We start from the raw sequence: 6740 nt of genomic DNA on the forward strand, positions 1-6740 counted from the left end.
AGAACGCTCTTAAGTTATAGATCACCGCCTAAAAATCTGTATAGATTATCTTAAATCCTTTCTTAATCTTCCTATGCTATATATTAACTGCCTAAGGTACGTACACACATAACCTATTCTTTTGTATATTTTGCGAGGATTGCTCCTAGCTCTAGCCCTCTCTATCTTGCAATTACTATATAACTTGTTCGCTATAGCCCTCTTCCTTCTATTAACAGCAGCTATTTAGGCAGCAGTTTTGCAAATAAGGAGGGCATAATATCCTAATTTTAACTAAGCTAGCAACGGGCTTACGCTTAGTAGCTTGTAACAACAAGGCTACTTAACTACTTACACGACCTAGCTAGACAACTAAGTTATCTATAAAGGATTTAATCCTGCGCACTATACAATTGCAATACACTAGCTAACAACCCTAACTTTAATAGGGCTGCTAACGCTAATCTAGTAAGGTTCTAGGCCAAAGGCCTATTTGTATCTAACTAGTGCAGGCGGAAATCACCCTGTTCTAGCATAGATTCTAACTTAGAGGCGTTTAGCCATAATCTAGTAGATAGTAGCTTTGCAGCAATACCTAGTTAGATAGCCGCAAAAACTAATTATCTAAAACTGCGGTTCCTCTTGTACTAAGCAGTATTACTATTAGGGCAAGGTTATTAGTAGGGTAAAACTAACCTGTCTTACAACAGTCTAAACCTAGCTTACGTTCCCTATTAGTAGGTAAACAATCTAACGCTTACTAAATTCTGCTTTAGTATAATAGGAAGAGCCAACATTAAAGGATTAAAAAGCAACGTCGCTATGAACGCTTAGCTGCTACAAGCTAGTTATCCCTATAGTAACTTTTCTAGCACCTCTAGCCTTAAATTTTAAGGGACTAAAGGATTAATAGGCTACACTTTTATAGTTTGTATTTATACTAAAAATTAAAATTAAGGGGACTTTTGCCCTTTTGCTCTACTAGAGATTTCTGTTCTCTATAAGTCCCCCTTAGGACACCTGCGTTATAGTTTAATAGATATGCCGCCCTAGCTAAACTCCCTACCTAACAATATCTTTAACCTAGATTAGCCTACAAAGGACCTTAAACGCTAGAAGTTAGGCAGTAAGGCCTATCTCCGCTTTATCAAATAAGTAAAAAAATAATAAGGGTAGTAGTATTTCACTAGCGCTAAAGCTCCTACCTATTCTACACCCCCTATATCTTTTTATAATATTAAACTAGAGTTAAGCTTAACAGGGTCTTCTTTCCCTGCTAATTTAGCTAAGCCTATTCCCTTAGCTATAGTTTCGCTAGATAGTAGATAGGGATAGTAGGAATCTTGTTAATCTATTTATGCGCGTCACTAATTAGATAACAAGGCATTTAGCTACCTTAAGAGAGTTATAGTTACTCTTGCTGTTTACCCGCGCTTAGTTAAATCTCTTTGCTTTAATATTTAGAGCACTAGGCAGAAATCACATTATATTAATACTACTTTCTAGCTATTGTAATGCTATGTTTTAATTAGATAGTTAGATTCCCCTTATCTATACTAGTTCTAAGTTAGTTGTTAAACGTACGCTAGACGGCCAAAACCTGCTAAGGGTGTCTGCACCCTAGCGCTAAGAGGCGCCTACCTTGCGGTTAGTGCCCTTCTGCGCTAGAGGCTTCTCCCTAAGGCCTAACGTACCTAACCCTTAGAGCTAATCCTTTTCCTAAAGTTACAGATCTATTTTGCTAACTTCCCTTATCTACATTATTCTATTAACTAGAGGCTTTTTACCTTAGAGACCTGCTGCAGTTATAAGTACGACCTAGCATAAAAACTATTTCTTTAAGCAGATTTTTAAGGCTTATTAGGAGCGCACCAAATACTACAAAAGTGCAGCGCTCTTCTAGCCATTAAACCCTAGCTCTAGACAAACTAATTTTAGGGTAACAGACTGTTAAGAAGAAAAGAGAACTCTTCTTAGGGCTCCTGCTAAGGTCTCCGCTCTTAGTTGCGTTGCCGCGGAGAATCTACATCTAGGTGCTAGAATATTAACTAGCTTCCCTTTTAAGGGCGCGGCGCAAGCACTAATATTAAAATAGAATTACCCTATCTCTTAGGATTAACTAACCTGTGTCTAACTGCTATTCACACAGAACCTTTTCCTACTTTAGTCCTTAAAGTTCTTATTTAAGTATTTACTACTACCACTAAGATCTGCACTAGAGGCCGTTCTACCTAGGGTTACCCCTAAGGCTTTGTCACAAGCCTTTACGCCTACCTACTTACTAGGGCTTAAATCTTGCCCTAGCGGCGGGGTATAGGTAACACGCTTAAGCGCTATCTATTTTTAGGGCTAGTTTATTTAGCAGGTAAGTTGTTACACACTCCTTAGCAGATTCTAACTTCTATAGCTACCGTCCTGCTGTCTAGATAAACTAACACCTTTTATAGTGTCTAATAAGCGTGTATTCTAGCACCTTAACCCCGCGTTTAGTTCATCCTGCATTACTAGTTCTACTTACTAAAAATAGCCTACTAGTAATAGTACATTTAAGTGTCCACGTTTAATTAAGTAATAAGGACTTCTTATATATTTAAAGTTTAAGAATAGGTAAAGGTTGTTTTAACCCCTAGGCCTCTAATTATTCGCTTTACCTTATAAAACTAAATACGTTACTACTATCCTAAGGGAAACTTTAGCAGGAACTAGCTACTAGATAGTTTAATTAGTCTTTCGCCCCTATACCTAAATTTGACAATTAATTTGCACGTTAGAACTGCTGCAAGCCTCTACTAGAGTTTCCTCTAGCTTTACCCTATTTAAGCATAGTTCACTATCTTTTAGGTCCTAATAGCTATGCTCTTACTTAAATCCTTCTAAAGATATTAGGATTAGTTAATAGTGCACCCTAAAAGAGTTCCCACCTCTGTTTACTTTTATTACGCGTCTAGGCTTAACACCTAAACACTTGCATAGATGTTAGACTCCTTAGTCTATATTTTAAGACGGGCCACTTACAGCTATTACGCTAGCATCCTAGTAGATGCGTGGACCTTAGTCTAGGCTAGTTGCATGTTGTCTCCCCTATAAGGCCTCCCTAAAGGGAGGTACGTGACAGAGACCTTTATCTAACTGCCTAAACTAATACTAGCCTGCCTATAGAAGAGTGCACTAGACAAAAGCCTAGATAAGCAACTACAGGCAAGTCTAGCTACAAGCGCTTCCCTTTTAACAATTTCACGTACTATTTAACTCTCTTTCTAAAGTGCTTTTTATCTTTTAATCACTCTACTTGTGCGCTATTAGTCTCTAGCTAGTATTTAGCTTTAGAAGAAATTTACCTCCTATTTAGAGCTACATTCCTAAACAACTTAACTTGTTAAAGGGGCTTTACACGGCGAAGGCTAGCAACTATGTATAGGATTCTTACCCTCTGTAACGTCCTATTCTAAGGAACTTAGACTACTACTAACGCTAAAGCACCCTCTGCAAATTACAACTTAGACCCTAAAAGAGCCAGATTTCAAATTTAAGCTATTGCCGCTTCACTTGCCATTACTAGGGCAATCCCTATTAGTTTCTTTTCCTCCGCTTATTAATATACTTAAGTTTAGTAGGTATCCCTACCTAATCTAAGGTTAAGAGCTTAAAAAGTGTCTTAATAGATACTAACAACTATAACAAGAGGCGTAAAATATGCTGCGCTCTAGGCTAATATGCTAGCTGCTAATTGTTTTAAGGCAAGTCCTAAGTAGAACAAACACCTAACACCAAGCAGAGCTTAAGGGTACAAATAACGCTTAAACAGGCATACCCTATAGAATACTAAGGGGCGCAATATGCGTTTAAAGATTTAATAATTTACTAAATTCTACAATTTACACTACTTATCGCATTTTGCTGCGTTCTTTATTAATACTAGAACTAAGAGATCTGTTGTTAAAAGTTGTAATTTATTATAGTATTACTAACGCTAACTACAATTGCAAGTAGTTTTAAGGGATCTAATTAGTAGGCAAGCCTACTAAGGAAACAAATAGTACGCAAAAAATATAGGTAGAATTAAAGTAGACTGCTGCTACTAATTAAGGCGGCAGTGCTTTAAAAATAGGTAATAATCCTTCTGCAGGTTCACCTACAGAAACCTTGTTACGACTTTTACTTCCTCTAAATAACTAAGTTTAACAAACTTTCTAGCTTAGGGTGGTTGTTGCTAACCTCCCTAAGCTAGTCTAAAGGCCTTACTAAGCTATTTAATTAGTAGTAGCAACAGGCGGTATGTACAAAGGGTAGGGACGTAATTAACGCATGCTAATAACACGCGCTTACTAGGCATTCCTTGTTAAAGAGCAATAATTATAATGCTCTATCCCTAGCACGATAGAGTTTAACAAGATTACCTAGACCTTTTAGTTAAGGTAAAGAACTTGTTAGCTCTATTAGTGTAGCGCGCGTACAGCCTAGAACATCTAAGGGCATTATAGACCTGTTATTACCTTAAACTTCTATTAGCTTAAGCTAATAGTCCCTCTAAGAAGCTAGCGACTAGCTAAAGCTAGCCTAGCTATTTAGCAGGTTAAGGTCTTGTTTGTTATCGCAATTAAGCAGACAAATCACTCTACTAACTAAGAATAGCTATGCACCACCACCTAAAAAATTAAGAAAGAGCTCTTAATCTATTAATCCTTATTTTATCTAGACCTAGTAAGTTTCCCTGTGTTAAGTTAAATTAAGCTGCAGGCTCTACGCCTAGTAGTGCCCTTCTATTAATTTCTTTAAGTTTTAGCCTTGCGACTATACTCCCCCTAGAACCTAAAAACTTTAATTTCTCGTAAGGTGCCAAGCGAGTTAGAAAAAGAACATTGCCTAATCCCTAGTTAGCATAGTTTACAGTTAAGACTATAACAGTATCTAATTATCTTTAATCCCCTAACTTTCGTTTACTAATTAATAAAAACATCCTTAGCAAATACTTTCGCAGTAGTTAGTCTTTAATAAATCTAAGAATTTTACCTCTAATAATTAAATACTAATACCCCTAACTATCCCTATTAATTATTATAGCAGTCCTAGAAACTAACAAAATAGGACCGCACGTCCTATTCTATTATTCTATGCTAATGTATTTAAGCAAAGGCCTGCTTTAAACACTCTAATTTTTTTAAAGTAAAAGTCCTAGTCCCTAACACGCCTAGTAAAGGGTATAAGGTTCTCTAGAAGGAAGGCCTAGCCAGACAAGTACACGCGGTAAGGCGGACCTGCTAGCTAGACCTAAGTTTTAACTATAAGCTTTTTAACTGCAACAACTTTAATATACGCTATTAGAGCTAGAATTACCACAGCTGCTAGCACTAGACTTGCCCTCTAATTGTTCCTTATTAAGAGGTTTAAATTATACTTATTCTAATTACAAGACCTAAAAGAGCCCTATATTAGTATTTATTGTCACTACCTCCCTGTGTTAGGATTAGGTAATTTACGCGCCTACTGCCTTCCTTAGATGTGGTAGCTATTTCTTAGGCTCCCTCTCTAGAATTAAACCCTAATTCCCTGTTACCTGTTAAAACTATAGTAAGCTAATACCTTACTATTAAAAGTTAATAGGGCAGAAATTTAAATGAATTGTTGCTAGCGTAAGGCTATACAATCTGTAAAGTTATTATAAATCACTAAGAAGCCCTAAAGGGCGTTAGTTTTTTATCTAATAAATACACCCCTTCTAAAGTTAGGGTTTTTAGCATGTATTAGCTCTAGAATTACTACAGTTATCTAAGTAGTAAGGTACTATTAAATAAACGATAACTAATTTAATAAGCTATTCGCAGTTTCACGGTATAATTGCTTATACTTAGACATGCATGGCTTAATCTTTAAGACAAGTATATAACTACTAGCAGAATTAACTAGGTAACAATCCTAATACCTAATACGCCAAAGCGCACAAGCACTACCCTTAAAAGGAGGCGGAAAGTACGTGATAAGAAATCGCAGAAGCAATTCTAGCTACTAGCATAATAGCACACAAGGCACTAGTTACAACTAGCAACTAATTTAATTGCCCCTACTAAGTTTCTTAAGGAATAGTCTATAATAAAGCCTAACAGGCGTTTCCGCGTGTTTAAACTCGCCACATACATGCCTTAAGTAGAGAAAACCTATGCTTTGCCACGCTTACTAGGAGCGGATACTAGGTAGGGCTGTCCCCTAAGATCTATTAAATAGTTTAGCAGTGCTAGCTATCTACAGACCCTAAATTTTGCCCACTGCTAAAACTTTAACAGTAGGACTTTAGGTGCTAACTATAAAACTAGGCGCAATAGCAGGGTTGCTTTAGCATATAGGCCTAGGCCTGCCTAGTTAAGTAGAAGAGCAATCTCTAAGCCCCTAATTACCTACCAATTAGAGCGAATCTAAACTAGGCAGAAATCTAGGAAACAAGGCTAGCTATTATAAAACCAAAACTTTTAAATTTAGTCTAACTGCCGCTAAAATAGGCGCAGAGCGCTAACAACAGGGAGTTATAGGGAGTATAGACGCGGACACAAGCAAAAATTGCCCCCTTAGTGCCTAATAACGCTAGTTTAACTGCCTAATCTAAGAACTACGCGCAGCAGATTTAACCTTAGTTAGTTAGTTAGGTATTTAGTATTTAAGAATCTATTTACCCTCCTTATATATTATAGGAACAGGTTTTGGTTTAATTTTCGCGTCGCAGGGTTAGTGCAGCAGAAAATAGCTTAGAGGTACACTTTTTTGTATATAAA

The 6740-nt window shown here is 36.9% G+C and overlaps 1 non-coding gene across 1 annotated transcript; it reads right to left on the bottom strand.

Annotated features, from left to right (window-relative positions):
- Positions 1-4088: 4088 nt before the first annotated feature.
- On the bottom strand, positions 4089-5885 carry IAQ61_009272. Its single transcript, XR_010715569.1, has one exon. It is a non-coding gene; the product is annotated as an 18S ribosomal RNA (ribosomal RNA).
- Between the last annotated feature and the right edge of the window lie 855 nt (positions 5886-6740).

Source organism: Plenodomus lingam (assembly GCF_022343315.1).
Source record: "Plenodomus lingam strain CAN1 chromosome Unknown contig_51, whole genome shotgun sequence".
Classification (NCBI taxonomy): domain Eukaryota; kingdom Fungi; phylum Ascomycota; class Dothideomycetes; order Pleosporales; family Leptosphaeriaceae; genus Plenodomus; species Plenodomus lingam.